The sequence below is a fragment of the Arvicola amphibius genome, chromosome 8, assembly GCF_903992535.2.
Source record: "Arvicola amphibius chromosome 8, mArvAmp1.2, whole genome shotgun sequence".
In the NCBI taxonomy this organism is placed as follows: Eukaryota; Metazoa; Chordata; class Mammalia; order Rodentia; family Cricetidae; genus Arvicola; species Arvicola amphibius.
The window spans coordinates 52,516,231-52,525,026 of NC_052054.1; positions in this window are offsets into that span (position 1 = coordinate 52,516,231).

The following is an 8,796-nucleotide window of genomic DNA, read 5'->3' on the forward strand; positions in this document are numbered from 1 at the left end:
GTGAGAGCAAGGATACTGTAGGGCCGAAGGATGGCTTATCACGAGACTTCATCCTGTTAGTAAAACAGGGCCCAGAGACATTGGACTGTTTTGGGCATCTTGTGGAGATACCTAGACTATCTAGTGGTTTCTTGGATGATTATCCTTGTGGCTTTCTGACAAGAGACCACTAGGTGTAGGCCAACATTATTCCTAAGCCCAGTGAGACTGGCAATTTTTTACTACTCATTATAAAGAGACCCCTAAGGGTTTCCTTCTACATCAGATACCATCATTCCCATCTCTGAATTTTTATCTCCTTCATTTCTTTTTTTTTTGTTTGTTTTCCTTTTTTGTTGATGTTGTTGTTTGTTTTTCAATACAGAGTTTCCCTGAGCAGCGCTGGCTCTGACTGTCCTGGAACACCATCAGTAGGACAGGCTGGCCTCAAACTCACAGAGATCCACCTACCTCTGCCTCCCCAGTGCTGGGGATTGAAGGCATGTGCCACCACCACCTGGATTTAATTTCTGTAATTTTATATTCCCTCTTGCAGTGTGATGTGGCATATTGCTCATTCACTTACGGAAAATATTTATTAAATGCCAACAATGCCATCCAAACACTGAGTTCTGCAGCTTTTTATCTTTGAAAAGGAAATGAATAAAATCTCAGGTGACAGACAAAACAGAACAACAATAACAGGTAGTGAGACAGATCCAACTATGGAGAACCTAGCAAGGGGCAAGGGAGGAAGCAGCAGGAGGAAAGGAGAAGAAAAGGGACATTAATTGGGACAGGCGGTCTGTAAGTGTCTTTCAAAAGAGGTGACATTAGTACTTGGAGCCTGCCATCAAGAGACATGGTGTTTGTAGGTGGGGGTGAGAGGGCCCCCAGGGTGGGAGGGCCCCTAAACAAGAAGGACCCCTGTGGGACCCTGCTGTGAGAGCAAGTTCTTTTCTAGGAAGTGTCAAGGGGTGGCCTGGGCAGGAGCAGAGCTAGCAGGAAGTGACAGATGATAAGGCCAAAGGACAAGCAGAGCCAGCATGTAGGTTTCGTATCCTTGGAGGGAGGCAGACTTTCCTGTAAGCAGACTGCATGGCTTTTCTGGGAAGCAGAAAGCTCTACGTCTTTGTGTGTATCTTGATGTCTCTGGTCCCTCCATCAGCTATCTCAGCTTGGGGTCACACCACACACCCTGAGCTGCTGAATATGATGGTACCTTCTGGTGGTTGGGGGCCTACAGGGAAGGGGAGTTGGTGGGAAAACCTGGAAAATGAAAATGGGTAGAGCCCCAGTTCATAGTGCTCCTTGCACTCGGCCTTACGTTTGGAAGCTTCTCTTCCGTAGAGAGAAGAATCCTATCTACGGCAGGACATGGTTTCCTTGAGTAACAGTGAATCATTTTCCACACTGTAGACCAACCAGGAAATGGGACTGATGAATCTCATTCAAATACAGTTTATATTTGTTAAGTGTTCATTGCCTGACGTGGGCCCAGGTTACCTTGGCAACCACCCCTGCCTATTAATTATTAGCATCCTTCACTTGGGTTAGACGTGGTGCCATGCACTTGCTGTCCCAGCTATTTGGGAAGCTGAGGCAGGAGGATCAATTGAGCTTATATGTTCCCTGTCGGCCTGAATAGCCTAGTAAGATTTTTGTCTCAAATGAAATAAAACAAAAATCTTTCCCTTAGGCTTGTTTCTTCTAGATTAGGAGTGAGAGGAAGCCACTATGTTTAACAAATTTTACCATAAAGAGGGAAGCTTATCCCCTTAGAAGGAAGGTTAGCTGGGCTTTAAAAAATACCTATGGGCATTGTATGAGTGTATTATAGATGCTCTCTTTATTCGTTTGGCACCTGAGAGATGAACATACCCCTGCTGGGAGGACAGCTACCCGTGACTAGCAGACTGCGGAGAAGGCATTTCTTAGACTCCACTCACTCACAGAGAGCCTTCCGTTGTCACGGTGACCTGAGGGCAGTGTTTGGCTTCGCTTTTACTGTTCTGGCACGGGTTCGGGGAACCTGCGGAAGTGTCTACTATGCTGTGGGTCGGGGGCGACGGCAGAGCGGATTCGGTTCTTCACTCTCTAGCCCCCTGGCATCTAAGTCGAGCTTTATCCAGAGACTTGTACCCATTCCATCCCACGTGACTGGGTGGAGCCTGGGGATTGAAGAAGTATGGAAGGTAAGGATACACACTGGGACTTTGAAATACTACGTGTCAGGGCCAGTGGTGCGCCTAAGCGACATAGTACTCACATCTAGTATGTCAATACACAGCAACATTAAAAAACAAGCAAAAGCCCCCCCAATAAAAACTATTCAAACTGTCTTTCTTTTTGGACCCTAGCTTGGTTTGTTAGGGGATATGTCCCTTTTCTTCCCTTATCCAAACCTTACTCAAAGAATGTTGGATTCCTAAAATCCCCTGATGCAAGAGGAAAAAAACCCCGATCCCTTCCCCAAATAAGACGTTTTTTGGTTGTTGTTGGAGGGAGGACAATATCTTCTCCTTCGCCTTCAAGGGACATTGCACCCATCACCAGCCAGGAAATATTTGCACAATCAACCTGGCATTCTGACCAGACTCCAAGGCGTGAGCCTAAACCATCCCAGTGTCATCGTAACCCCAAGTTCAGAACACCCCAACCTCCCTTCTCCCGGGGCTCCATTCTCCAGAGTCCATGGCATTTGCCTGTGAGGCAGGCAAATGAATTTGTTATTGAGTTCCGCTACATCAGGATCAGTATCTTAATAGCTATTTTCCTTAGATAATGCAGTAAAAGTCTTTGTTCAAGCTGTAGACAAATGTAGGTCAGAAATTACTTATAAATTTCAAACTAAACTAGTCAGCATAGCTGGGCCTATTTCTACCTGCACAGAACAGAAATGGAACATACCTGCTTCCGGGATTATTTTGAAAATTAAATGAGATCATGTTTCTAGAATACCAGCTTTTAAACTGGACACATACTAAAATCCCCTGAGTTACAAGTGGCATCGAAGTCTGCATTTGATTGAGCTGGTCTGAGGCTCAAGCTGGTATCAGGAAGTTTAAATGGTCTCTAGGTGCCTGGAAGTTGCAGCCCCAGGTTAAGCCGGTCATCTCCAGTGTGTGAACCATCAGAAAGCCACACGGAGGGCTTGGCAGAGAGATGGACATTTAAGGTTTCCAATAAGTTGGAGAATTAACCTCTGCTCTGTATATTTAGAAAGGCATTTTCTCGGCTGTTTCGGATGACTTATGGGGGTAATCTTTGTTCACCAGGTATTAGTCAGCAATGTTCCATGGCCCCTGTTGTCAGAACTATTAAATGCCCTGAAGTTCAGTAATGAGATTTGACCTCCGTGATTGGACAAATTACAGGTCTAGAGGCACAGAGTGGGTGACCGGGATTTAGCCATCTTTGAATTCTCAACCTATAGTTATTGCCTGGCACTGAGCTATTCCGTCCTATTAAATAACAAAAAAATGTTTTAAGTCCTTAGTCCAGGCTAATTTGATTCGAAATGAATTCTCTCTATTTTCCTGGTCCCCAAGATCCTCAGATTGGAGCAATTATGCCTGAAGTGTGTCTGTCCTTCTGGGCTACTCAGGCAATCATACTCAGAATACTGACAGACTAACTAGAGAATTTCAGCCAAGTGGGATTGATTCTTCAGACTGATTATAAGTGGGTGGAATAGAGCAATTCCCTGCTTCAATTTAATGTATTTTTTTTCTCCTCATACTTTTCAGTCCCTGAGCAGTCAAAGCTGTCTTTGGTGACTGGGCTCCTTTTCAGTGTAGCAAGGGAGTGGCTACTATTTTCATCTTTAAGCTTTTGTGGGAGTTGGTGGAAATTCAAACTGGCTCCAGCAGGGTTAACCTTTGCACCGTGAGGGATGGGAGCACCTCTGTTCACATGTATAAACACACAAGGTAGAAGTTCCCATTTCTACCACCAACCCCCAAGAAATTTGAAATGTCATGAGAATTTGAACTAGATGTTACTGGAGAATGTTATGCCCAAATCTGTGGAGTCCCCCAAAAGCCAACAAGGAGACCGAGTCTCATATGTAAAAGCAAACAGCCTTTATTTTATGCAAGCTTGCAAACTTGGTCTCTCCGCATGCCCAACGTATTGGAATAAACGGAGAGCCCTGGGTTCAGTTAGAGTAGGGTTTTTATAGTAGTAAAGGTGGGGGTTAGGGGTTTCTGAGATTCAGGACCCCTGATCGGCTGACATTTGACTAGGGGTATCCTGTTGATTGTGTTTTGGCAGGTGGTCCTATCTATGGGGTTGGAATGTCAGGCATTTCCTTTGGATGGTCTGTTTTTGGGTGGTACTCTGGTAATCTTAGTTTATGGTCCTTCCTGCTACCAGGTGTTGCTTCAGGGTAAACTACTGAGATTCAGGCTTGATCTGTTCATATTTAGTTTATCATGGCTGGCTCTTACAGAGAACAGCAAAATTCTTAACAAGGTAACTCTTCTGTTCTTCATCCGAAGCAAATCTAACATTCTGCGTATAAATAGGTGAGTCGCTCATCACAAGCTTGAGCGATGTGAGCCGGCTGAACAAAAGGGCCCCATGACAAGGTGTTTGCCTTCTTTATGCAAATGTCAAATAAATATTCATGGGACTTTATTTTAGGGAGAGAAATTTTAAATGGCAAAACTATTTAAGTTTGATTTCACATGGGCACAAATATCTCAAATCCTCTTGGGAACAAGAAAAGGGTATAATTATACAGTTTGGAAAGTGCAGGTGTAGGTGTGTGTGCTCGTACCTACACATACCCATTTCCACAGAGTCTCAGATACAGGATCAAAATCAATTCTCCCTGAGTGAGGGGCCTGATGGCTTGGAAAGACTGCTGGACACGCACACAGAAATCTTCTAGTTTTCCCAGAATTACCCAGGGCCAATCATGTCTAAATGGCAGTTGGGCCGAGGTTACCCAGCAAAGCTAGGAACTGGTCTTATTTTGTTCCAGCAATCAGTAGCATACGTAGCTTTCTCCCTATCCCTTTTTAATATGAAAAATATCAAATATTCAAAGTCAGGAAAAGACTCCAAGGGACCCCTGTGTGCCACTATCCAGCTGCAGCAACTACCACCTTATGGCATAGTTGGGTTCATCCATCCATAATAAACCAACTCCATTCCCAGATTTGTTCAAAGTAAGTCCCATATACAATATCATTTCATTAATATTTCCTTTTGCGGGGAGGGACATGCAGGGTCTCCTGTATCTCAGGCTGGTTTCAAACTCACTACGAAGCTGGGGATGACCTTGAATTCTTGTCTTTCCTGCTTCCACCTCCTAAATGTTAGAAGTACAAGTATGTACCACCATGTTTTGTTTTGTTTTGTTTTGTCTTTAATGATGGAGATTGAATCCAGAGTTTTGTGAATGCAAGTATTCTACCAGCTGGCATACATCCCCAGCCCCAAGTGTTTAGTTTTCAAACCAGAACTAAAATAACCAGTTCTGTATAGATCAAAATTATTAATCAATCCCTGTGTAAGTCATACACTGTTGGACCCATCCAATTCTATAACTAGGAGAGCCTAAATAAATTGTTTGGTGTAACTGAATTTTTTAGCCTAAATTGGTGTGAATCACATACAACTGCTGTTCATAACTTTTTCCGAACATAAAGTAACAAAACTAGGAACCTTGCATTAGAAAATGCTAGATGCCGACCCAAACCTGAGTTCCCCTTCTAAGAGTTGTGTCTCTGTCTGTAGCTTTGCAAGCGTTCCAGGGCTGTGTTTTCTCACAAAAACATGTCCAGACATTGATGTCATGTCTGCGCATGTTTGTCCGTTGCTTGTGGTGGTTGTTGTTTGCAGAATGTGAAACTTGTTATCTAAATGCTTTGGGGTAAGTCAGTGGGAGGACCATTAGGTAAGGATGAAGGCTTTGTACATCATGCTGGTCACTTACTCTCTTAGGGAACATTTCTCCATGGAAAACAGCGTTGATTTTCACATCTTACAAAGAAAGGCTTTTAAATATAGCTCACATCTTGAATTGCACTTCCAAATGATGATTTGATTGTGCCTTTAAAAATCTTTTCATGTTGCTCCAATCATTTTAGAGCTATTTAGTCATTCCTGGTGATTTAATTAAAATATAATTAATGTAGGAAAAAGAATTAATTCTCATTAACTTGGGCAAACTAAGGAAACTGGTGTGAATTTTAAATATGTTTGAGGAAATACTTTAAATATTTTAAAACCATTTTCAGCTACATACCCTGAAACCAATACTGAAGTATTTGCACATAAAGAAGGATGAACAGAAGCACATTCTGTGTAGCTCCTGCTTGCAGTGGAGCAGTTGGGAGGACTTTATTTCTGTGTTTGAGAGTCAGATGAAATACTTGTCTGAGTCTGATTTGTGCTATGACTTGTCATGGACCTTTTCTTGCTATGTATGTGAAGGTGAGAATTATAAATAGTCCAGAATTAAAATTCTTAGTAAGTAGAATAGAAACTGGTGAAAACTTAACTTTTAAAAAGAAATGCCTATTTCCACAACAGAGAGTAACCAGTGTAGGATGCCCATTGTCCTACATGTGCTTTTAAGCATAGAAGGAATATTTTCCTTAATATCTATCAAATTCTTTCCAAAATAGCCCAAATATTCTGCTCTGTGTGTGTGTGTGTGTGTTGTTGTTGTTGTTGTTGTTGTTGTTGTTGTTGTTGTTGTTGTTGTTCTTTGGTTTTTTTGAGACAAGATTTCTTTGTGTGGTCCTGACTGTCCTGGAACTTGCTTTGTAGACCAGGCTGGCTGTGGACTCACAGAGATCTGCCACCTCTGCTTTCCCAGAGCTGGGATTAAAGGTGTGTGCCACCACCAACTGGCACTCCATTATATTTGAAGTAATTGATTTAAAACAAACTTTTTGAACAAAAAGTATCAATTATTTCACATGTTCAGAGGACTTTCAAGGAGTTTGGAGAACTTTTTATCAAATCAAAATCAAGTTCCAGAGAGAGAGAGACAAAGAGAGACAGAGAGACAGAGAGAGAGACAGAGAGAGACAGAGAGACAGAGAGAGACAGAGAGAGAGAGAGAGAGAGAGAGAGAGAGAGAGAGAGAGAGAGAGAGAGAGAGAGAGAGAGAGAGAGAGAGAGAGAATGTGTTTCTGTGCTTTCCTTAGTTCTCAGACTTTCACAGTTAATGTGGTCACTGTGTCCACCTGAAATTAGCCAATGCATTCCACAGGCTCCCGACTTTAACTTGATAAATCTATAGACTTGTTTCTCTTGGGAAATCAGATTATCTCATTATTATAAAAACATTTGCCACAAAATCGATGTGACTGTGGGTGGGGCTCCGCGAGCTCCATTGACAATGGGGGTCAGAAGCTAGCAGAAGTTTTCCGTACTTCTCATTGTTCTCATTGGAGGGTTGGGTGGCCCTCCTGCTCGCTCCTTTGACCACTCCTATGGATCCTGCCTGGGTAAGCGCCAAAGCAGCAGGGTTCTGAGTTGGTGGTGGTCTTCTGTCTGGCTACTCCTCTTCAGACAGAGAGAAAGGGTGCTGATTAGGACTCTACATTTATCACACAAATTAGAGGACCTGTATTAGGATATGAAAGAGATGGCTAGACATTCAGTGCCCCTATAATAAAACTAATTCATTGCTAGTCAGATCAAGTATTTTAAACATCTTATTATTGAAAAACCTATTAGCATCATAGTTATAAGATGAAAGGTGAATTATTTTAAATTTTTATCTTTGCCAGGAAAATCAGTGGAGCTACTAAAAGATGAGCCCCGTCTAATTTGAACACTGTTTTGGGAGCCATATATGTATACTTATGTCTTTATTACGTCTATGATCCAATGTCTTTATTACCTCTGTATTTTCAATAGTATTACTTAAGTGTACCCAGAAAGAGATCCCTGCCCCATAGTCACGTAGGTAGAACAACGCCTGACATCTCTCTAAATTGTTCATATCCTAATCTCTGGGACCTGTGACAAGGAACTATAGGTGACCAGAGGGAGGGTGAAGATGAGATGTGGCGGGGACCCTATAGGAGGGAGCTGTCCTGGATGACCTGCACAGGTCCAGGGAATCACAAGGAACCCTGTGAGAGGGAGGAGGAGGAGCAGCATCAGGCTCGAAGGCAGGGAAGAGGAAAGAGATGCTGTGGAGTGTCAGGACCACGGGACATGGGCCTTCCGCAATCAGCGGGAAACCTACTGTGAGTTCTTCCCTTTAGCCTTCAGAGGAAAGCAGCCCACCGACTTTAGCTCAGTGGAACTCATCCCCGACTTTGGATCTCAATACCTGTAAGATAGTACATTTGGGTGTGTGCGTGCATTTCACGTTTTATTTACTGTGTATACATGCCACTGTACCCAATCAGAAGTCAGAGGACAAGTTGTGTTAGAAGGTTATTTCTTCTCAGCATGTAGGGTTGAACTCAGCTTGTCTGGTTTTGTAGCTGGTTTTTAAATTCTTTGCTCCTTGGCAGTCTGCCACCCACCTCCCCCAAAATACACAGAGACTTATTCTTACGTAAGAATCCCTGGCCTCAGTTTGTCTTCTTTCTAGCCAGCTTTTCTTAAGTCATACCATCTACCTTTTGTCTCTGGGCTTTTTCCTTTCTCTATTTCTGCATATCTCTTCTGCCTTGCTATTGGCCATTCAGCTCTTTACTAGACCAATCAGGTTTTTTAGGCAGGGGAAGTAATACAGTTTCACAGAGCTAAACAATTGCAACATAAAAGAACGCAACACATCTTTGCATCATTAAACAAATATTTCATAGATTAAAAGAATGTAACACATCATTG